Genomic DNA, 24,393 nt, shown 5'->3' on the forward strand with positions numbered 1-24,393 from the left:
CCCAAGATATTGAACCCAGCCCTGGTTCCTGCCAGGCCTACCCGGCAGAAGGGCTACACACGGACCATGCCAATTGGACTCAGCCAAAATTTTCCTTTTCCTTGTGATTTTTGGGAATTGATTACTGTACTGTTTGCATCTGATGAAGTGGGTCTTTGCCCACGAAAGCTTATGCTCCTACACTTCAGTTAGTCTATAAGGTGTCACAGGACTCCTCGTCGCTTGTACTGTTTATTGGTTGTCGTTAACCATTTTTTAATATCCGCTGAATCCCCTATTTTGTAAATTTACCCTTCATAAATTGGTCATATGTTCAATTCACCTTAATTGGCCCTTTGATGAATAAAAACACGCCACTAGATGATAGTATCATAGAATACAAGGACTGGGAGGGACCTCGAGAGGTCATTGAGTCCAGTCCCCTGCCCTCATGGCCGGACCAAATACTGTCTAAACCATCCCTGATAGACATTTATCTAACCTACTCTTAAATATTCCCAGAGATGGGGATTCCACAACCTCCCTGGGCAATTTATTCCAGTGTTTAACCACTCTGATAGCTAGGAACTTTTTCCTAATGTCCAACTAAAAGCTGCCTTGCTGCAGTTTAAGCCCATTGCTTCTTGTTCTAGCCTCAGAGGCAAAGATGAACAAGTTTTCTCTCTCCTCCTTATGACACCCTTTTAGATACCTGAAAACGGCTATCCTGTCCCCCCCACAATCTTCTCTTTTCTAAACTAAACAAACCCAATTCTTTCAGCCTTCCCTCATAGGTCATGTTCTCTAGACCTTTAACTATTCTTGTTGCTCTTCTCAAGACCCTCTCCAATTTCTCCACATCTTTCTTGAAATGTGATGCCCAGAACTGGACACAAGACTCCAACCCTTAGATAGCTATTTGGGCGGCTCTGACAGTGTAACCGACCACTCTCCCCTCACCTGGCTGCACCAGAGGAAAGGGGCCAATGCCAAACTGCTGAGCTCTACGACATGGAGGCGGGCCCATGGGAAGGTGTCATGAACAGGAGGAGTGCTGACCAGCACCCGCTGATTAAAGGGTTAATTCAGGTACCTAGCAAAGGTGTCAGCCAGGGGGCCAGGAGAACCAATCGAGACAGAGGGTTGAAATGTGAATTGGATTTAGGTTCCCTGCCTGCTCTCTTTGGCTACGTCCATACCGCAACCTTTTTCCGCAAAAGCTTGTGCAAATGAAGCACAGAATAGACTATCGCCACGCTTCATTTGCGTAATTAATTAGCAACAGTAGTTGCACGAGAGGCTTTTACACAAAAAGGAGCTGTGTAGATGTGAAAACCCCCCCTCTTGCACAAGAGCCATTCTTCCCGAAAAAATGAGCATTGTGCCAGAGGGTTTTTTGTTTTAATTTGGTTTCCTCAGTTGCTCTGTAACATCAAGGAAACAAGTACTCTTTATCACGTTTCTCTCCTGTTTTGAAACAAAAATCACTTCTTGTAAGGTGAGGATTTGATTCCTGTGTCCTGGAAGGTCTGTCTGTGGATCTGCGAGAGGCAGCCATGGTGGGAGGGGCTGTGAGAGGCAGATGTAGTAAGCTGAGGGTCAGTGATATGGAGTCAGCAGGCCTAAGGCCTGCAACACGGAAACAGCAACAGGCCTGCAATCTAGTGAGCAAGACTTTGGTTCAGTAACAAAGGAGCCAAGAAAGAAGCCCTATTGATAACTGTGGGATTGTGTAAGTTAGGTCGGCCATGGAAGGACACAGGGAGGCACTGGGTACAGACTGTGAGCCAAAGGGGAGTAATGGAACATCTGAATAAGAAATGTCTTGGTACAAAAACTCCCTAAAAATTAATGCACAGACCGACCTAGGTTCAGGACCGGGTCAAAATTGACAGCATGAAGGATAGTAAGTGAGCCCCCCTTCCATACAGTGAGGGGTGGTAACTAGGCAACAGAGGGTGGTAACCTGGTACGTAAAGAAATGATGTAAGTTGTTTGTACCTGTCTATAAAAGGACACCGCAGAGGGTGCTCTCCGGCCGACCTTGGAGGGGGCGCACTAGGCGCCTGAACGGCAGGTGTCATTGCCTAAACTTACAGAGTGCACAGTAACTTAACTTTGACTAAGTGCTGTTAATATCTGATATATGGCAATAGGCCTGCCCGGTGTTGGTACCGTGTCAACGCGGGCCATAGTGCCCAGTGGTGTCACATTGTACTGATCTGTGTTACCAACTGGTAGAGCTTCGCATCTGACAAAAACCCCTCTCGACTGATTTCAAACCTTGCCAGCATCTGTCGTTTCCAGGGCCTCTCAGAGATCTCTTGTGTTGACCCAAGTGCACGGGGTCTAACACTCTAGATAAAGGGAGTACCGATTGTTACGCACGCAGCCGTGAGTTTATTATCACCGACGGAGTAGAGGTCCTGTCAGGAGCGTGCCAGGACGACCCTGACCAGACGACGCTGACACTGACAGTCCAGACCACCGAAGGTACCGAGGTACAAAACACCGAGGTAGGACAGCAGACATGGCAGGCTGGGAGGGCTTGGGCCGGGGAAGCCCCAGGCCGTAAGGCCTGAAGGCAGGGTTGCAGAGGTAGCAGGTCCGCACACTTTGCCAGGGAGGAGTGGCCAGGAGGGACTGCAGTCTGCCCAGAAACGGGCTAGAGAGAGGGACTGGCAGCGGCCAGCTGAGGTCTGGAGAGTGCAAGGGAACTGGGTGTTCCTGGGGGGAGCTGGGTGCTCTCCAGTCCCCACGGCCCAGGGTGGGAGGCTTCAGGAACGTCTGTGAAGTTCCGGGGGATCATGAGCTGGGAGATGTCACCCCCCCACACACACATGGTCAGCTGTCTGGCCCAGGACGCCTGGGTTCTTGTGTGGCTCAGGCCGGGAGGGAGCTAGCCAGGGGCTGCAGGAGGGAGCTGCCTGTCCTATTGCCAGAGGCTGCGTTGCCCATGCTCACGGCTGCTCACGGCTTGTGGCAGGATACAGCTGCTGAGAGGTTCCTGAGGAGACAGGCCGGGTGGGTCCCCAGGCAGAGAGCTGCCCCCCCCCCCCCACCTCCCTGGGGCAGAAGCGTCCCCACGTTGCGCAGGAGCTGCTGTGCCTGGCATTGCTGGGCCTCTGCCCTGCTGCGACAATAGCTTCTGCAGATACAGTCAGCAATGCCTATTAATCCGTTTCTGCCTAACGCGGGATTTGTTTTTTAACACAATACAGCACAAGGCAGCAATAAGACAAACCCCACAAGACAAACAAACATCAAACACAATCTTTGTCGCGACAGAGGAATTCACAGCAACGCAGGGTCTACAGCAGAGATACATTTATTAGTCCAGGAGTTCAGATAATTCCCCCGCGCCGCATATCCTCCATCCCCGGCCGCGCCCCCGAGGCTGCCCCCAGCCAGAACAAGTACCACTGCCCCTGCCCTGTGCCCCCTGCTGCACCTAACAAAGGTCATTCTGCACCTGAGAGGGAACGTGGCCCCGTAGCGCCGCCCCGAGAGTGGGTTTGACCGATGGGCCGGATCCTAACTGGCTCCCACCCTAACCCCTTTGCGGCGTCGTGCGTGGGAGTCAGCCCTGTCTAAGCGGAGCGCGCCGTGACTGCGGGTCTATCCCCAGTGACTGGTGTAACGCAGCCAGGCTGGGAGTTGTCCCTCCGACGGGGGGCAGAGTGTCCCATTGGGAAGTGGGTCACAGGACACCTCTGAGGACTCCTCTCCCACCCTCCACCAGTCACTGTGGCCCCTGCCCGTAGGACCAGCGAGGGAGGGGACTGCACCACATGGGGGAAGTGCCACGGTCTGGGGCCCTGCCCGCAATAGGGTCCTGTGACCCCTCCAAGGAGTCTCTCCACTGTCCCCTCCCTACCAGTGAGGGTCACCCCCCCCCCCCACGCCAGCTCGGAAGGGAAACGTGCACCAGTCAGAGGGGCAGCCTGAAGGGCCAGGCGCTGAGTTCTGGAAAGACGTCCAGGGATCGAGACGGGCTCTTCCTCGCACTGTTGCGCTGGGGCGTCCAGGGCGATGGTGCCGGCCGGCTGCTCAGCTCCAGAGATGGAGGCTTCTGGCCTAGGCTGTCGGGCACTGGCTGCTCTGACTGGTGCACGTTTCCCTTCTGAGCTGGCCTGAGGCGGGGAGAGGGGGTGACCCTCACTGGTAGGGAGGGAACGGTGGAGAGACTCCTTGGAGGGGTCACAGGACCCTCTTGCGGGCAGGGCCCCAGACTGCGGCACTTCCCCCATGTGGTGCAGTCCCCTCCCTCGCTGGTCCTATGGGCAGGGGCCACAGTAACTGGAGGAGGGCGGGAGAGGAGTCCTCAGAGGGGTCCCCTGACCCACTTCCAGATGGGTCCCTGCCCCGCACCCGTCACCAATCAGTGAAATCCATTCCCGAGGCAGATCCACGGGGATAAAACCACAAGAGGGTCCAAGACCCCTCCAAGAATTCCCCACGTGGCCTTCTGAGATGGGGGAGGGGTGAAACCCGCCCCAGTTGGCAGAGGGCTCTGTGGGGTTTCTTGGAGGGTCAGAGGAGTCTCTTGTGGCCGGGGCACCTGACCACAGCACTTCTGTGCCTGGGCAAGTCCCCTCTCTCCAGGGCCTCTACCCGACTGGCAGAGAGCAGTGGGAGGCATGGGCAGCGGGCGAACGGCTGACGAGGGAAGGCAAACCTCAGCCCCGCCCCTTCTTCCTAAGGCTCCGCCCCCCCAAGCCCACCAGGCTGCTGCCCCTGCCCTGCCCTGCCCTGCCCTCACCTCCCCACACTGGTGGCTGCCCAGCCCCAGATTTCTACCCTCCCACACCAGCCCTCAGGCCGCCCGGTGCCCTGGCATCCCCGCAAGCCCCAGAGCAGCCGGGCAGCCTCAGCTTCCCACCCCAGTCCCAGAATGCTGGGCAGCCCCAGCCCCTCCCCCACCGCGGACCCCAGAACGCGCAACCCCAGCCCCTCCCCCACCGCGCACCCCAGAACGCGCGCAACCCCAACCCCTCCCCCACCGCGGACCCCAGAACGCGCAACCCCAACCCCTCCCCACCGCGGACCCCAGAACGCGCAGTCTCAGTGCCCCCCAGGAGAGTGGTCCCACGCTGGTGTTTGTGGGAAGGCAGACGGACGGCGAGAGAGACCCACCCAGATGGGCAGAGGCCAGTGGGATGGGCCCGGAGATGGGTGGGTCTGATGGTGACTCACAAGCCATGTCCTGGGGTGTCGGGCAGGACAAATGTTGGGAAACAAGCAAAAGTCCATGACAGCTGCAAGTCTCTGGGCCAGGAGCGGATCCTCGGTTCTTGTGGACGCGCCGCAGGGCCGGGGAGGGGCTTGGCGTCCTCTGGCCTGTGGGTTGAACGGCTCCTGGTCCCGGTCGCGGCTTGTTCCCCGTTACGTGCAGCTCTGCCTCTTCCGGATCCTTGTGCTGCTTGGTCTCCCGGCCAGGCCAGGGAGCGGTGGGCTCAGCCGGTGTCTGTCAGAGGAGACAGGGCAGGAGCACAGATGAGAAGGACACAATTGTCAAGGGGGAGAATCTGGACCAGGGCAGGTTCCCCTTCCGTCCCCCATTGCCATTTCCCTGAGAGCCGGCATCCCTGAGAGAGCCAGGCCCCTCCCCCGGCTGATGCTCCCCTGGGGCTGGCGATGGCCGAAGGGAGTCCTGGAGAATCCCCCTCTCTCCGCGCGCTGCTGACGGAGGGGATCCCATGGAGAAGCTGTGGCTGGGGGCTGGGCCATCGCGCATGGAACCCAAAGGCGGGGGGGGGGTCGTTTGGGGCAGGGCTGTGGTAGGAACAATTTCCCTCAGCTCCAGCCCCCACGCGAGAGGCCCCCGGTGACTCCAGGACGCCGCGTCGCTCCTGCCACCCCTCACGGCCCCTCTCGCCCCACGGAACCTGCCTCCCTGCTCCAAAGAGCTGCTCCCGTCTGTGGTACCTACCATGGCAGGAGGAACAGTCCTTCTGTGTCCGTGCCGCTCCCAAGTCGTAAGAAGCACCCAACACGCGGTTCGCAATCTTCTGCAGCCATTGCCGATGTTCGTTCAGGATGAGCCACGTGTCCCTGTCCGATTTTAAAGGCTGTTGCTGAAAAGCTGAAACAAAGAGGAAACAGGTTGGAAACCCCACAGAGCTGCTGTAACTGATGTCTGGGAAACCTCTGCTTCCCAATGGCCTTTGCCCCGCGAACACGACAACAACCGTGACTCTGCCATTCAGGCGCCGATCTGCAGAAAGGGTTTAGGCTCCTCACTTCTACTGAACCCTTTGTGCATTTGTGCCGCCTTCAGTGCTCCAGAGGTGGCAGGGAAAGGAGTTCCCAGGGGGCCTGGCAGGATACCGTAGGAGCTAAGAATCAATCTCTGGGTGGAGGTCCTTGGGGAGGAGACAATGCAAACTTTTCTGACACAGGGTAAGAATCCTTCTCCTCCTACTAATGCCTCGTCATAGTGAGGGTCCTTTTCCGTTCTGGCCAGCTGTCCTTGAGAGCCTTTCTGTTCTTACCCCCATTTCACGGATGGGGAAGGTGAGGCACAAAGTTGCTCCTGGTGGCTCAAAGCTCCCGACTCCCATTCTTATGTCCTACCAGCAAGACCACTCTTCTCCCTTCGGCACTGTCCTCAGACCCAGAGGGACACTGTGACATCTGTGTTCAGGCCTCCTACTGCCCACAGATGCCCCAACGCCCAGAGGTATTTCCTTACCTTCACACAGGCGGGTGACACCAGCTGCAGTCACTCTTTTCGACAACAGGTCACAGTAATGGTGGATGGTTTCTCCTACACAGACAAGGAATAGAATGGCGCTCACACTGTTTCAGTGTCATCCCTGCAAATTACTAAAGAGTCAGCCATTCCCATAAGACAGCCCTTGGGAAATTCAATACAATCCCTCACTGTGATGCAAAAGACAATGGAGAAAGCATCCGACCCCAGGAATCACTGAAAGGCCGATTGGGGAAGGAGATTGAACTCAAAGGGGAGGTGCACACGGTTAAGCCTGCGATTAATCGCCATTGAATTTTTTAATCGTTCCCATATTTCTTCAAACAAGAGTGCAAATCTGAGCAGTAAAACAGAGAACTTTGGAATTCAAAGGGACCTTGAGACGCCATCAGGTCCGGCCCCCTGCCCTCGCAGCAGGACCAAGCACCATCCCTGACAGATTTGCCCCAGATTCCTAAACGGTCCCCTCAAAGACTGACTCATAACCCTGGGTTCAGTTAGACAATGCTCGAAGCACTGAGCTCTCCCTCCACCGTAATGTTCATTGAGAGCTCGGAGCAGCATTTCACGCCGTCCCAGAGGGCACACCGGGTGCAATTCTTTTAGACAACTTGACTTTTAGTCATTTAGGAAAGAGCACGTGATACTCCTTACCTGGGCAAGCTGCAGACCGAGCAGCAGTACGCCAGGGACGGGAGGAACGAAATCACACACCCAAACACAATAGCACTGATATTTTATTCAACTATTTCGTCTATGTTCCATCCATGTTTCACAGCTGCAGTTGCAGCAGGCACCTGAGGTGCTGGCTGATGCTTGTCCTGAAACCCCTTTTTGTTCATGTGCAGATTTTATTAACTCTAACAGCCCTGGAACAGCTCCCGGGGGCTGCTTTGCTTACCGATGAAGAGGGCTGCAGAATGTCTGATGGATGCCTGGGAGCTTTCCAGATACTCTAAGGCCTGGAACAGGAACCTGGGGAAGTTCCTCTTGTAATTCTTCATCTAGGAGCAGAGCAGGAGACATGCTCAGACCAGACAAAGTGATCGACCTACAGCTGACAGGCCAGGGTCGCTGAAGCACAGAGGGAAGCCAGGGCAAGAGCCAGTAGGAGCCCAGATGTCTGGAGTCGGGCCCTTGGGGAAGAGCATTTCCAAGCTGGGCACAGGCAGAGGGGCAGGAGCCCAAGGGCAGGAGGCAGGGGCAGCGCTAAGTTCGGGAGATGGGGGCAGTGGAAAGGGTGGGATTGGAAAACAACTGAGGAAATGCCGAGCCCCTCTGGCGGGGGCTGCCTCTGCTCCCTGCGTGACGAGCGGGGGAGAATCCCCCTGGGCACTCGGGGTGGGGGTAGAAAGGTCTCCCTGAGCTCCCCGGTCACCGCTCCCCGGGCCCACAGAATTCACCTACCAGGCACTTCCCGACACCGGGCAAGAGCCGCGAGGAGCCATCCCAGGCCAGGCTGCAGAAGAGACTCTTGAGATGGGCCCAGCCGAGGAACACGGCGCAGCGGAAGAGCGTCGCTTTGCAGCTCTGCGGCACGAGGGGAGAGCGAGAGGGGCCTCGCTGAGAGAGGGAGCGTCTCGGGCGCGTTCCCTCCTCCTTGCCCCATGGGCTCCTGCTCTTCCTGCCTGGGGAGCCTCCTGCCCCTTGTTCTGCAGGGGACGCTGCTCAGGGGGGAGCTGAGCATTGGCTGGCGAGAGCCAGACGGGATCTCCACAGCTCGGCCCTTCTACGCAGAGACGGCAGCGCCGGGGCTCCGGGATCCCAGAGAGTCAGAGCCAAGGGCCCCCCTCAGGCCTCCCTGCACGTCCCCAATGGCCCTGGCTGGGCAGGGGCTCTGGAGAGGGGTGGGGCCCGGGGAACTCTGGCGCTTTGCTCTCCGGGACATACCGAGGGGGCACTTATCAGGATCACTCTCTGCTCCTCGTCTGCCAGGTGGAGCAGCAGCGGGAGCAGGCAGCGGGTGAGTTCCTGCCGCACGCGGGGTCTGTCCCGGCCCTTCACCCCGCCCAGCATGGTGCCCAGCAGTGAGATGGCGGCTGAGCGGACATTGCCCCTCTCCTGGTAAGGACACACGGGGCGGGGAAGCCCGTGAGAGCCAGGCCGTGTCCCAGGGTCAGGGGCCTGACGGCCGCAAATCGCATACGGCTCCAGCACCCCGCTCGGGACCCGCCCTGGCCCGCGGAAGCCGCAACCACCAGGCAGCCCCACAGACACTGTGCGCTGGCCAGGGCTGAGACCCAGAGGTCCATGGTGCAATGTGTGTGGAGAGCTTCCTGCACCCAGCCCCCCAGCCGCCTGGAGTCCAGAGAGGGGCCAATCTCTCCATGTTCTTCTCCCCCGTCCGCCCGGCCTGGAGAGACCCAGCCCACCCCTGTGCAGTGCCAGGCAGGGGAGCCACTGAGCATGGGGGGGGGGGTGAAGGGTGGAAAGGGGCAAGTTACGAGGAATCTCCATCGTCACCTCATTCCTGCTGCACTTCCTGGGTCCCTCCGTCCCCGTCCCTCTTCCCCATCTCTACCCTCCCTTCCCCTTCCATCGCCCCTTCCCTGCTTCCTTCCCCAGCAAGGCCTGAGGGGGCTGAGGGAAGGCCCAGGTCCCTGGCCACAGAGGCTGCTCTGGCCTCCCCTCCCGGGGCACTGGGACCTGAGGCTCCCGCCTGCCTCCTTGGGGCTCGGGGAGGGGCTGGGCACAGGAGGGTGGGAGGGGAGGCTGCAGCAGGGCTGGGAGCTTGGCGCCCCCATTTCCCAGAAGGGCTCTGCCAGGGAGGGGGCTGAGTAGGAGACTCCCCACCCTTGGCAGGGGCCCCCTTGGGTGCTGTGTGGCTGGCCTGGGGGGCGGGGAGGGGCTGGGCAGGGTCATACCAGGACATCAGGGGAGGGGGAATGTGCTTCTCCGGGGTCGCGGCCTTACGTGGTCAATGAGCGGGCGCAGGCTGACTGCCATGTCCTGGGAGATGGAGCCAAGCCCCTCCCCGGCGAGCAGGTAGCTGGCGTCTGCCGCGTCCTTCAGGGCCTCCAGGACAGTCCATGCGTTCGTGGCGCAGAACATGGCGATGGTCCCTGGCAGCTGGGCCCGTAACAACTGCCCCTGCAGGAAGGCAGAAGGCAGCTCACGCCTGGCCTGGGACAGAGCCTGGGCAGGGGCTGGACCATCCCCCCATCGGCCAGCCCCCAGCGGGGGAGAAAGTCGTTCTCCTGCCGCTCTGGCAGGTGCTTTGCACCCCTGGCCCTTGAGCAGAGTCGCCCTGTCGCCTGCCTGGAGCCGCTCCAGGCCCCGCCCCCCGAGCTCTGACCCCGCCCCCGACTCGTCTGCCCTTGCCGAGCTTGGGCTTGTTGTCAGCCGACACTCTCCCCCCATTGCCCTGAGCGATGCCCTGAGTCTCCTTCCCCTCCCCCACTGCCTCCACCGACCATGCTCTGCCCGCACCATGGAGCAGGGACACCTCACGCCTGGCTTGCTCAGTAACGGCATAGAACAGGGGTTGCAACAGTGATGTGTCTGTTATCTCCCAGTGCAGCAACGTCTCACCTGGGCAAGCCCTGCCCCTCACCTTCTCTGGCTGGAAGATGATACTGCCCAGGCCCTGCAGACAGAGCCTCCGTATCTCCGGATTGGGATCTTTGGTCCATTCCATCAGCTGTTCCTGGAGCTCCGATCTGGTGACTGTGGTGAGGATGGAAGGACTCCGGAGAAACTGGAAAGAGAAAATCAACATCAGCTGCAGGAGCAGAAATCTGCCTCTCGGTCTGTTCGTGCGCCAGCATCTTTGCCAGCTGGTCACTTCCTGCCACACAAAATCCCTGGGGGTAAGGAGCCAGCGGCTGGTGTTTGAGATGGTCCATTCCCAGAAGGGCGACTAATGCACAAGCCCCTAATGAAGCCCAGGGAAAGGGGAATCTCTGGGTATCGCAACGTGTCCTGGAGCGAGCCGTGGCAGAAGAAAATGAAACCCCAGGCAAAGGCCAGGAGAGAGGCCCGGCCTCACGGCGCTGGAGAAACATCTTCTCTTGTCACATGGTCCCACGGAGGAACATCCACCAGGAGCAATCTCACCCTACCCCCCACCACTCTGCCTGGCCCCACTAGGATCCACGTGGGCAGAAGAGCCAGCTGGCTGTGGCGTTGCCGAGCTGCTGGCGATGGGCCCCGGTGCCTGCCTACCTGCCTGCCTGGGACGGGACTGAGCTGCTCTGCACAAGCCCACATGTGCCTGGCGGCTCCGGAATCTCACCTCGGTGCAGAAAGTCAGGGCGATATTTCTCTGGGGCTGCTCCTCCTGACTCTGCATGACGGCGATGGCCTCTCTGAGCACCGCAGGGAGCTGTGGGGTCTCGTGCTCCACCATGGCCCTGGAACAGGACAGAGAAAATGCCCGGAGTTACCAAGGGGAGAGAGGGCCGGCGGGGGCAGGGGAGGGTCTCCCACTGAGCTCCCATTGCCCAGACTCTACCTTGCGATCAAGCCCACCCCTTGGGAGAAGCGCTGGCGGGAGGCCATCATGTCCCAGCCCTGCTGCAACTGGATACTGGCAAATTCCTTCCAGTATCTGGGCATGGAGAAAAGAGTCTTCACGGCCTCCAGGGAGGTGCTAGAGGCAATAAAAAGTCCGGGTGTCAGAACTCGACCCCAGCCCCACGCAGCGCAAACCGCACAAGGCCTGGGACACCCGGCGTGGTCAGCAGCAGCCGGCCTCCCCCGGGATGGACCCAGCTCCGTGTGAGGGCACGGCCCTGCCCAATGGGCCCTGGCCATGCCACAGACTCATCGAGTTTCTAGCCAGGTGGTTCCCTGGTTGTCCCCGTGGAATCAGCGTCACGGGCCCCTCCTCGTCCTGCCTGCCTGTGACACGGCCCCCCCGCTGGTCTTGTGCACTCTGTGTGCTCTGGCCACGCTGTCCTGGGGTGGGGTCTTGTGGGACAGAGGCCCAGCGGGCTCAACAGGCACGGAGAAAAGCCCTGACCCCTCGGCCGGGAGCACATGGGGACGTGCCGACGTGGCCCCTGGCCTGTGGTCGGAGTCAGAGGAGCAAGTGTGGCTCACACGCACACGGGCGCCCAGCACCGCTCCCTCCACACAGACCTGCCCAGAACTGCCCCTGGGCTGTAGGGACACGCACAGCAGAGGGCCAGGCAGGTCCCACAGGGGCTGAGCCGAACAAATCTGTTCTTCCCCTTCCTTTCCGCCGTTACCTCAAGGGGCTGAGGCGGCTGGATCCCTCCGGGCTGGATGTCTTCTGGGCCCTCCAAGTCCCTGGCAGGCACAGGTCCAGCACGTACTGCACCTGCCTGACGCAGACGAGGAGGAGCTGGGGAAACATTTCGAGGATGGCTTCTCGGTATCCCCAGAGGAAAAGGATCTCGTACAGCGTGTCCATTGCCTGGAGACAGGAGACAGAAATGTCACTGAGCTGTCCCCACCTGCCCATCCGCTCCCATGGCTTTGGCTGTCATCCTGGTTCCAGTTTCCATTTCCTTGCGGCTTATGAGGAAGGAGGGTGAGATCCTCTGGGGGGAAGGGAGATGTGATGGCCCCTGAACCGTCTCCTGTTCTTAGAATGGACGCAGATGGGAACCTCCTGGAAAGGGCGGAAGAGTCCGGGTGATGTTATTTCCCGTTCTCTGTCTTCATGGCCTAGCCCCGCCCTTCAGCTTGCCAGACGTGACCGGGGGGGGCATCACTGCCCCTCTGCCACCTGAGTAACTCCAGCGCCACAAGCAGCAGGGAGCCGGGGCAATGCCGGGAGGTCGAAGCGGTGTCGGTGCAGACACCACGTTGCTCCCAGCGACTGGCTTTCCATCACATCCCGGGTTTCAGGTCCTCGTTTTCGCTCCCCTGTCGTACTGGGCTGCTTGTGCGTTCTGGGCTAATGCTCACGAAGAAGGTCCTTGCTGATCTGAAACCAGGATCCCTGGGTCCGGCTCTGGGGTTGACCATCTGTCTGGCTCGTGCCTGTCACTTGCTCCCAGGCCTTCCGAAGGTTGGATCACTCATTTGCTCTTCCACGAAATCCCCCCAAGATCCCAAACTACTTGACCTGGGTCAATGGGAACTTCTGTCGGGTCAGTTCCGATCCTCGTGACCCAGTTGTAGGGACCCCGGCCGTGCTGCTTGTGTCACTCTCTCGGATGCTCCGGCTTCTGGTCTGGCTTCCCTGGCTCCTCTGCCACCATGTAGTTCTCAGTTAGGGAGACAGTTTGGCTACGTCTAGACTACATCCCTTTTTCGTAAAAGGGATGTAAATTAGACGTATCGCAATTGCTAATGAAGTGGGGATTTAACTCTCCCCCGTTTCATTAGCATAAAAATGGCTGCCGCTTTTTTTCCACACGGAGCTTTGTCGGAAAAAAGCGCCAGTCTAGACGCTGATCTTGGAGGAAAGAGACGGCGCAGACAACAAGAGAGGAGCTGGCAGAAAGCAGCTCAGGCGGGGAGTTGAACCCCAGGTGCTCGGCGAGTTTCTACTTGATTCCCCCAGAGCTAGTGGTGCCCCCTCCAATGTTGACAAGGCGCTGGACTGGGACCCGGTGGAGAGGGCGCCCTGGGTCCCCTACCTCTCCGCACCAATCCCACTAGGAGTTATTGCCTCCTGCTGCTAGGCCGCACTGCCCTGTGTGAAGGGAGCTGCAGTGCTGACTTGGATCATCGTGGTGCATGCGGGGTTGACCACGAAGTGAGGGGCCTCAGAGGCCGGACACCCCCTCCGGAGGGGAGCAGGGGGGCTCTCCCCGTGACACGGCTGTGTGCCCAGTGTGCAGTGGGGCCGTGGCCTGACACTAAGAGGGGTTGAAGCCCCCTTCCCCCCCACAGATGCAGCATCCTCCCTGTAGTGGTGAGTTCCCCACGGGACAGCTCCAGTGTCACTTACAGCCAGAGACACGCTGCGGCTCCTCTCCTCCCGGTGGCTCTTCCGGAGCGCGTCCAGCAGCTGCTGCAGCACCTGCCGGGGGAGCTGTGGTTCTTCCCCCACGGCCTTCCACAGCTCCCTGGCACCTCTGCAAGGTGAGAAACCAGAATCAGAGCCTCCCTGCTTGGCCCCCTCCTGCCTCCCCAGGGAGAGGCTGGGAAGGGGGCGAGAAAGGGGCTCTCAAAAGAGACCCTGGGGGGCAGGGAAGCTGAGGCAGGAGAGTTCCTTCCACAAGCTCTGCATTTATTCCCTTCCCTTAGCAGCCGTCCCCTCAGGAGCTAGGCCTGGGCATCTTCTCTTAGGAGGCCGGGGCAGCCCTGTGCCCAGCAGGGAGCTGGATCCATCCCTGTCTCCGGCCAGGCCCTTCCTGCGCTCTGCCCTGGCAGGAGGGGGGGAGGGAAATCAGGGACTGAGGTGGTAACAGCCTCTCCCTACCTGTCCCATGGCAGCGCGTGGGCCACACAGGCGGGAACCACGTCCCGGGGGTGGGCGCGAGCCAGCAGGGCGATGGTCCCCAGCGCGGCTCCTCTGGCTCTGGGATCCCCGACGTCGCGCAGCCAGCTGAAAATCTTTCCCACGACGTATCCAATCTGGAGGGAGCCACACAGCTGAGGGGGGATTGATCGAGAGCGGCCTCCTGCCAGGCCGCCCCCCCGGCAGATGGCGCTGGGGGAAGGGCGGGAGCGTCACCGGCGTGGGGCCGAGGGAGAAAAGGCCCCGTTGAGAGGCCTGTCGGGAACGTGACCCCTGAGTCCTTTCCCCAAGAGACCTGCCTGGCAAAGGGCCCAGGGCTCTGTCTGGCTGAGAATTCCCAGCACAGCCAATGCAGCAACGCGGCCGCACGTCCCACGAGGCAGGTTGGTTCTAGGGGCCCTGGACAAGGCCTTCTCCTGGGGTCATTTGCTGACCCTGCCGCTGCTCCCAGCGCAGCCTTGGGAAGTCAACAAGCCGCTCTGGGGTCCAGTTCCCGGGTGTCTCGCGGGTCCAATTCCTGCCTCCCCGGCGGGCGATGGGGCTTAATTGAGCAGGGGAGCGACTGATGCTCAGAGCCTCCTAGAAAGGGGCTGAGCCGACCTGCCCCGCACCCTGACCCTGTGCCCCAGGGCCGGTTTCCTGAGAGCCAGTTCTCCCAGCCCCTGTCTCCACACGCCCTGCCCCTCGCCGGGCATCTCTTACTCGCTCCATGCGGGCGCTGTGCTGGGACACGGTGGCTCTCGGCGCCTCCTCTGCCACCTGAAAACTCTCCAGGGTGGGGGCCGTCAGAGCCTTCAAGGCTTCCAGCAGCAGGGCTGTGGGCTGGGCTGAGGCAGGCGGCTCCCCGAGGGTCTGCAATGAACAGGGACAGAGCCTGTTGGGACTGAGCATTTCCACTGGGTAGCTGCCCTGGGACACTCGCTCCCTGGGGGCTGGCAGGGCCTAGTGAGCACGGAGGAGCCACCTGAGACCTTTTGTGGAGCAGCCTCACCCGGTGCCGAGGGTTCTCCCATCTCTCAGCCCTTCCCTGGTCCCCTCTGCCTGAGGAGAGATGAGAGCCTCTCAGCCGGGGCAGGGACCCCAAGGGCCACCCCACTTCCTCCATTCCCTGCATCCCCCTCCATAGAGCCCCTTGTCCTAGGCAGGTTTCTCCCGTAAGTGACCGGGGATTTGTGGCTGGTTCTTTGGGACCGGAAAGACCCGTTCAGGGTAGGTGGGATTGGGTTCTAGATCCCCTCACCTGTGTGTTAGGCCCAGGGCTGATTGGGGCACAGAGGGAACTGTGGTGTCTGAGGGGTTTTGCGCGGTCTGACTGGTTTGTGACCTGTTTGGGAAGGTCTCTGGTCTGGGGCTGTAAAGCATCCTTGTGTTGAGCAATTCACCCTGAGCCAACACCCTTAGCAGTGCACAGACCTGGCCCGGTCCGTCACAGTGGGATAGTCGGCAGGATCCTCAGATCTTGGTCAATTAAGCTTTGGATCAGAACCTCAAGCGGTTCTAAATTTTATTTTTGGGTGTAGAGAGTTTGATTGGTTAAAGAGCAGCTGCAATGAGCCAGCAACTACATGAGAGTCTTGACCGAAAGGCTCTAGAAGATTTGTGATTGGAGACAATCACTGAATTCAGAGAGAAAGCTTTTAAGCCGGAACTGAGGTCTTTGCTAATACGAAATGACCAGCAGGGAAGGGAGCAGTGCCCACCCGGTGCCAGGGATGCTGTTGCAGATGAAATTAGAAAGCAGCAGGCATTGAAGGAATCGAGCTGGAACATGGGAAGGCCCTTGCCGACGTGCGTCGAAAGGCGAGGGAGGCGGATGCCGAAGTGGAGCGAAAGGTGAAGGAGGCAGATGCTGAGAGGGAGCGAAAGGTGAAGGAGGCCAGGGCTCGCTGACAGGACATCGCATTCCATCCTCACTAGGCCCTGCCTCGCCCAGCGCCTAGTAGAGCCTATGGGGCCAAGGGGGAGATGCAGAGGCAGATTCAGGAGGCTGTGGAGAGCATGCTGGCCATGGGCATCCCCTATTGTGATGGTGCCTAAAAAGGACAGGACCACGAGGCTCTGCATGGACTAGAGGGAGCTGAATGCTGTCACGCAGCCTGACCCCTTCCCCACACTCAGAATAGAGGATCTGTTGGACACGCTGCAGGGAGGGGACTGTGTTTATAAGTACTCTGGTCCTGACTAGGGGTACTGGCAGAGTCCCCTAGATGCTGATGCATGGGACAAATCTGCGTTCATAGTGGAGTCGGGCCTGTGTGAGTTCAAGGTGCTGCCCTTTGGCATGCGGAATTCCAGGGCCACCTTCCTGGGGCTGATCACGGAGGTCCTGCAGAGCCCATTCCAGCACTTATTTTGATGACCTGGCCATCTTTAGTAACTCCTGGCGGGATCACCTCAGTCACACAGGGGCGGTGCTGTGGCGGCTCGGGGAAGCCAACCTGATTGTCAAGGTGTCCAAATGTAGGATGGGGGCTGCCAAAGTGACTGTCTAGGGCACAGGGTGGGCAGTGAGTTGGTGCGCCCTGAACCCCTGAGGGTGGAGGCCATTAAGAACTGGCCTATCCCCCAAAGCATAAAGAATGTCTTGGCCAAGGAACCTGTTCTGGCCAGCCCGGATTTCAACATCCGACATCGGGCTGGGGGCGGTGCTGATACAGGGTAGGTTAGGTGACAAAAGGCACCTCGTGAGCTTCCTCAGCAAAAAGCTGTGCCCCCCGGAGAAGCATTATGCTACAATTGAGAAGGAGTGTTGTGCCATCATGTGGGCTGTCAAGGAGCTCAAACCCTATCTGGACAACAGGAGGTTCACTGTGCTGAGCAGCCATGCCTCGCTGGCTTGCCTGCAGAAGGCCAACGGCACCAACTCCAGGTTGCTCCACTGGAGTCTGGTCCTTCAGCAGTACGACACGGACATAGTCCACGTAAACGGGAAGGAGAATACTGTGGCAGATGCCTTGTCTAAGGCGGGGGGACCCATGTGATGCCCTCACTGATGTTACTGGCATCACTTCCTGCATCAGTTTTGTGTTGGGGGTGTCACGTTACTGGATTTTAAGGGGATCAGACAGGTCACTGTTGCACCCAAGGGCGGGGGGGAGGGGTTGTCCCAAAGTCTGTACCAAGGAGGCCATGTGAGATGTCAAATGAAAGCTTGTGCTCTACTTATTGTGTGTGTGTTATTCATCTACTTGTGTGATATCTGTAAGTGGATTTATAAATATGTAGCCTGTGTTGATGCCGGAAGATTCTCTGTCTGAGAAAGAACAGTGGGCCAGAAATGGTCAGTCAGTGACTATGCTAATTAGCAAGTCTCCAGGGATAAGGCTCTCAGAGAGGCTAATACACACCTGAGGAATGTGTCTGCAAACCAGCCAATATCATGACTGCTGACGTGGGACACAGGGATAGGTCACTGGGCCATGTGACCTGCTCCAGCTTGGAAGAGACCAGGAATGGATATAAAGTGCTATGAGGCAGACTCCATCTTGCCTTCAGTTCTGCTACTAATTCCAGATGCAGCCTTGCGAGGTACAGCGCTCTGGGAAAATCGTTGGCCCATCCTGACATAGGATGTACTCCAGAGACTTTTAAGATAGCAGTTTGTAACATCTCTGCTAAGAGCCTGCGTCGAGAACTTGGTGATTCAGTGCATGTCATGTATTCTCCTTCACAGCCTTACGCTCGTGCTTTAGATTCTAAAGGATTGGCCCAGTGCGATCTTGTGGGTAGATCCAAAGTGTAAATTGACTGGGGATTTGTGGCTGGTTCCTTGAGAGAGGAAGACCCATTCAGGGTAGGTGGGATTGGATACTGTAACCCCTCACCTGTGTGTTAGGCCTGGTGCTCATTGGGGCACTGAGGGGTTTTGTACAGTGTGACCAGTTTGTGACCTGTTTGGGAAGGTCTCTGGTCTGGGGTTGTAAAGAACATAAGAACATATAAGAACATAAGAACGGCCGTACTGGGTCAGACCAAAGGTCCATCTAGCCCGGTATCCTGTCTGCCAACAGTGGCCAGCACCAGGTGCCCCAGAGAGGGTGGACCGAAGACAATGATCAAGCGATTTGTCTCATGCCATCCTTCTCCAGCCTCTGACAAATAGAGGCCAGGGACACCAATTCTATCCCCTGGCTAATAGCCTTTTATGGACCTAACCTCCATTAAATTATCTAGCTTCTCTTTAAACTCTGTTATAGTCCTAGCCTTCACAGCCTCCTCTGGCAAGGAGTTCCACAGGTTGACTACGTGCTGTGTGAAGAACTTTCTTTTATTAGTTTTAAACCTGCTACCCATTAATTTCATTTGCTGTCCTCTAGGTCTTCTATTACGGGAACTAATAAATAACTTTCCTTTATCGGCCCTCTCCACACCACTCATCATTTTATATACCTCTATCATATCCTCCCTCAGTCTCCTCTTTTCCAAACTGAAAAGTCCCAGTCGCTTTAACCTCTCCTCACATGGTACCTGTTCCAAACCCCTAATCATTTTAGTTGCCATTTTCTGAACCCTTTCCAAGGCCAAAATATCTTTCTGGAGGTGAGGAGACCACATCTGTACACAGTATTCAAGATGTGGGCGTGCCATAGTTTTATACAGGGGCAGTAAGATATTCTGTGTCTTATTTTCTATCCCTTTCTTAATAATTCCTAGCCTCCTATTTGCCTTTTTGACCGCCGCTGCACTCTGTGTGGAAGTTTTCAGAGAACTGTCCACGATAACTCCAAGATCTCTTTCCTGATTTGTCATAGCCAAATTAGCCCCCATCATACTGTACCTTTAGTTGGGGTTATTTTTGTATCATCCACAAACTTTACCACCTCACTGCTTACCCCTTTCTCCAGATCATTTATGAATAAGTTGAAAAGGATTGGTCCCAGGATTGACCCTTGGGGGACACCACTAGTTACCCTAATATATAAAAGAGCCTTTGGTGAGGGACCTTGTCAAAGGCTTTCTGAAAATCTAAGTATACTATATCTACTGAATTCCCCTTGTCTGCATGTTTGTTAACCCCTTCAAAGAACTCTAAGGGTATGTCTACACTACCCCGCTAGTTGGAACTAGCGGGGTAATGTAGGCATACCGCACTTGCAAATGAAGCCCGGGATCTGAATTTCCCGGGCTTCATTTGCATAAGCCGGGCGCCGACATTTTTAAATCCCGGCTAGTTCGAACCCCGTGCCGCGCGGCTACACGCGGCACAGAGTAGCTAGTTCGGATTAGGCTTCCTAATCTGAACTAGCTGTACTCCTCAGTCCAGCGGCTCTAGCAGCCACGATGTCTGCGCGGAAAGGACTGAGAGCGGGGCCCACCCGGAAACCCCCTCTGCCTTCCCCACCCGGCAGCGTGTGGCGCCGCCTCCCCACTGGCAGGAACCATGCGCAGGGCAGGAAGTAGCTGAGACTGAAGGAGTGAGTCTCCCTGCCGACGAGAACCCCAGACCGAGGGCTCCGGGCCAGTCCCCAGTGCCAGGCCCATTCTGCTTCTGCTGCTCACAGGCAGGTGTGATGTTGGTGCTGGAAGTTACCACCCGGGCGCTACGCTTGTATTTCAAACGTGGGCTACTGGGAGAGCTCAGCTGGAGGCTTGGCCAACCCCCGTGACAGGGTCTTTCATAATCAGGACAGGAACATCCGGTGACTAAGACGTGAACTAATGTCTCCTGTTCCTAGCCCGGTATGGGGTGGTCAGCCAATAACAACGCAGGTAGGAATTTTCTTCCAAGTTTCTTCCAAGTACCGACCAGTTTCTTCCAAGTATCAAGGGAGACAGGAAACGCTCCGCTGTCCAAAAAGCGACTTCTTACAATGTGTAAGCAGGGAAGAGTTTAGCTAGTCTGTCAGGATTTCTTGTTTTCCTTGTTTGGGGATATGGAAATAATGTCTGAGCTTCTTAGTGCTTTTTCCTCCCACTTTTCTAACTAAGTCTTCAGACCAGGGACTTTCCCTGAGTACCTGTGTCAAATGGTGGCTCTTTCCAGCTAGCCAAATTACTATGCTTGCAACTGTAGCTTTGTTTTCACAGTAAGAGTTTGTTCTGTTTTCTAATTAACCGGTATTGGTTGATTTTTGTGTCCTGGAAGGTCTGTCTCTGTGGACCTGCAGGCCTCTGACTGAGGGGTCAGCCACCAGAGACTGCAGCTTGATTTTCTCTTTTCTTTTTTCAAGCTTCTTTGAAGGAAAAGAGCTTGGGGTGCCCCTGGTTGGTTTCAAGTGTCCGCCCCTGTTTGTGGGTTCAAAGCACTCGATGTGAGCAGTGGATTCCCCAAATTCTGGGTATTAGGATTGGGGCGGGAAGTTTTTGTACCAGAGCTTGTAGAGGCAAGGTTTTGGAGTGCTATTGCAGGCCCCCAACTTCTGCATTCATCCTGCCGGAGTGGGGAACAGCCTTGACAGGGTTGCTAGTCAAGTGAGTAGCAGCACTTCACTGACCTCAGGTAGTGCCAATCACAGCTGATGAGCTTTGCTGTGAATGTTCAGCATGCAAGCCGTGGCTGCTGCCTAAAAAGAACTGAGTCAGGCCTGGAGCGGTGACTTGCTCATGGGACAGACTCCATCTTGGGACAGACTTTCACAGGAGAACAATGGGATTCCCACCCCATGGGCAGGGGGATAAAGGGGCTCTGAGGGTTCCTCCATTTTCATCTTCATTCCTGTCTTCACTCTGGCAAATCCACTATGAAGGATCTCGGCCACAAACTGAAGCCTGAAGTGGCCCCAGAGTGGTCGGCAGGGAGACTCGCTCCTTCAGTCTCAACTACTTCCTGTCCTGCCCGTGATTCCTGCCAGTTCGGTGGTAGCGCCACACGCTGCCGGGTGGGGAAGGCAGAGGGCGCTTCAGAAATACATCCAGCCTAGGAGAGGACGTATTCCTGAAACTTGCCCTAAGACAGCCGTTCATTTCATCTCCTACACGCTGGCACAAAGAGCTTTGCACTCGGTGAATGTAATTTGAGTCCTTTAACAATATTAGGCTCAACCTTTTTTTTCTTTCTTTTATTAATAAACCTTCCTATTTTCAATTCTATGGGATGGGCACTGCAAGCTCTTTTCGGTAAGCTCTGAGGTTTCAATTGACCTGGGCAGGTGACTGGCTCTTAAGGATCAGAGGAACCTGTTTGGATTTGATGGGATTTGTTTTCATAACCTCTCACCTGTATGTAGTAACAAAAGGGTCTGACCGTGGAGGCCTAGTGTGAGGCCTAAGACCTGAGCAACCGTCAATGCTTTGCTAACATAAAGCAAAGCTAAGCAGTGAGCAAAAGTCAGGTCCTGCAGACAGAAGCTTGGGAAGGACAGGGCTGCCGATATTGCAGAGGTCCGAGGCACAGGCCATGCCCGCAAACATTCCGGGAGGATGGTAACAGAACATTTCCCTGCAGAAACAGCTCGGTCCCAGCACACTCCCCGTAGACAAGGGACTTACCGACCCAGGTTCAGCACAGGGTCGGGATGACAGCACTATGGATAGGGATGTTTGGATCAAACCACCAGCTACAAGGTAATTGGTTGTGTCTAGTAGGTTCGTCTGGAGGTGTCAACCTAATACCTTTAAGGGTGGCAGCCTGGTACATAAAGAAGTGACGTGAGGGCTACTAACTGTGAGGGTGTCGCATTTGACAATAAACCTGCTGGGCTGATTGCAAACCTTGCCTGCATCTGTTGTTTCTGGGGGCTCGTGGAGATCTTCTGTGTTGACCCAAGTGCACGGGGTCTAACGCTCTAGATTAGTGGTTCCCAAACTTTTCAGCATCTTTTTGATTTTTGAGAAACCCTCGTGTGTCCCCCCAATAGCAGAAAAACTTATGGGGGCAGAGGTTGATGGGGGGCTGGGTCGCCTTGTGCCCCCCCTGGAATTTCTTCACCCCCCCTAGGAGGGCATGCCCCCGCAGTTTGGGAACTCACGTCTAGATGACGGGAGAACAGGCACCCACACACGCAGCCGAAAGTTTGTCATCACCGATGGAGAAGGGGACCTGTCAGGAGCGCCCCGGGACAACCCTGACCAGAGGACACTGAACGCTGGCAGTACGAGCCCTGGCAGATACGACGCTGTAGAAGGGGCGGTGCGGGTGGTGGCCCAGAGGGCAGGAGTGTCTAAGGGGGTTGCTTGCAGGGCTTCTTGCTAGCCAGGGTGGGGAACAGAAGTGCCGTTTGGGGCTGGTTTGGATCCTTGCAGTGGAGAACCCCCCGTTCTGGGCTCTCAGTAGCCCTGTCTCTGAGCAAAGTGCCCTGACTGGCCCCTCGGTGCGGTGCCCCCAGAAATCCCCCGTGTTACAAGGCTTTATTCAGGGGAGCTGGTCACAAGGGTGAGTGTTTCCTTTCGGTCCCTGGGCCGGAGGGGGGCAGGTCATTCTCCTCTGAGAGACACCGGCTGGGGAGATAGTCACACGCCCCGCAGGGGACGCTTTCCACTGGCTCAGCCACAAGCCTCATTTGTAAGTGTTTCCTGTTACAGATTGGCTCGGCTATCCCTTTGAGACTTATCTACCCAGTGTCCTCTTCCCCCCTACCACTCAATTTTTTTCCTCCGCTCCGTCCCTTATTTGTTCTTGGTTCTGGACTTCCCACAGGCTGGTCATCTGAACAAGTGGGCTGTGCCCCGAAAGCCCATGATCCCATCTACATGGTTTGTGAGTCTATAACGTGCTACCGGACTCTGTTGTTTTTTAAGTTTTTACCATAGTCATGTGGGAGCTGCTCCTTTCTAATGGGATGGGCTGGGGGGCTGGTTCCTCCTCTTCGCTCTGGTCTGCCTGGCTCCTCGTCGTCTCGGAGAGCTCCGTCTGCATCCCTGGAGCAGAAGGAAACACTGGTTTGAATGTGGTATCCCTGGGCGACAGGGAAGGGAACTGGGCCCAGAGCCCTGACGTGACTTGCCCAGGGTCACACACAAGGTGCTTGCAGGGCCGAGCAGAGAGCGCCGCTCTCATGACTCTGAGCTGGGTGCTCTCCCCACTGGGCTTCCTCTAACCTAGGGGCAGCGTCTCTCCCATGGCATGTTCTGCTCTCCTGGCCCTCGCCCCCTTCCTGGCAGTGACGGGAACAGGCCTCATTTCGCCTGTGAGCCCCCAGGAAGTGATGGCCCAGCCCAGCCCAGTTCCCAGCTGTGAGCTGCGGAGACTGTGGGATGGGGTGACCCTCTGGCTCCTTTGTAATGGTTTTGTTCATTATCTAAGCTCAGTTCCTGGTTTTCACACTCAATACCCAGCACCCCCAGGCTGAAGCCTCGATCCCCAGCACGGGCTGAAGTCCCAAGGCCTGGGAACCCCTCGGGGCTCAAAGCAGAGGTTGAGGGGCTGAAGCCAAACGGGAGCTGGGATTGGCAGGGCTGGATCCCGAATCCCCAGTGCTCACCGTGCAGCAGAAGCCGCCTGAGCCCCTGGGCAGACCTGGGGATGGTGCCCCCGAACGTCAGTGGAAGTGCAGGGCAGTGGCAGGGACAGACCCACCCTCCTCTCTCCCTGCCCCTGGCAGTTTGGAGCCGGGAAGCCAGAGCCGGGCAGGGCAGGGCGGCTTCTCCTCTGCCTGGTGCCATGGTGCAGGCAGCCTGGCTGTTCCCTCCTCTCCAGCAGCTGCTGCTGGTGCAGGGGTTGGAGCTGCCCCTCAGCTCCCATGCAAGGTTCCCTGGAAGTTGCGTCCCTGCGCGGGCGCGAATCCCTTTTCTGCTCTCTGAGCCCCTCACGATCCAACCTGCAGCCCCTGACAAGTGCCGCATGGGCTGCCAAGAGAAGCACATGTCCCCCAAGCACCCTGGGCAGGGAGGCCAAGGGCCCGAGCTGGGGATGCCGCTGCCAGTGAGTGTGGGGGGCCATGGCCCTGCTGCCAGCCCCGGACCCTGCCCCACTAGTTCCCCAGGCCCCATCGGATGGAGAAAGCGGTGGGGCAAGGGCAGGGCAAGGTCACGGAGGAGGTGGGGCCTGGGGCAGAGGGCGGTTCTGTCCCTTTTACAGGCTGGGGGAAAGGTCACGTGGCTGGTGGCCCCCGTGTCACCCTCACTGGTCACCCTGATTACGCCTGTACCTGAGGGACCCCCTTAGCCAGGCCCCCACGACCCCCTTTCTCCCACTGGGCCTGGCAGTTTTTACAGCACACTGGGTGAGGGAGGGGGAAGAACCCGCATCATTTTTATTAATTTCCTTGACTCGCTTGAATTTGAGCGATTTTACCAGGTGTCCCGCACTCCCCACAGGGCAATTGGTTCTCAAAGGTTTTGACCCTGGACCCATCCCCCTCAACGCACAACTTTCCCTGGATCACCAGCCACCCCCCCAGGGGAACAAAATGCCTTCGCTTCGCTCTAAAAACCTTAAATA

The sequence above is a fragment of the Pelodiscus sinensis genome, chromosome 12, assembly GCF_052426305.1.
Source record: "Pelodiscus sinensis isolate ZL-2025 chromosome 12, ASM5242630v1, whole genome shotgun sequence".
In the NCBI taxonomy this organism is placed as follows: Eukaryota; Metazoa; Chordata; order Testudines; family Trionychidae; genus Pelodiscus; species Pelodiscus sinensis.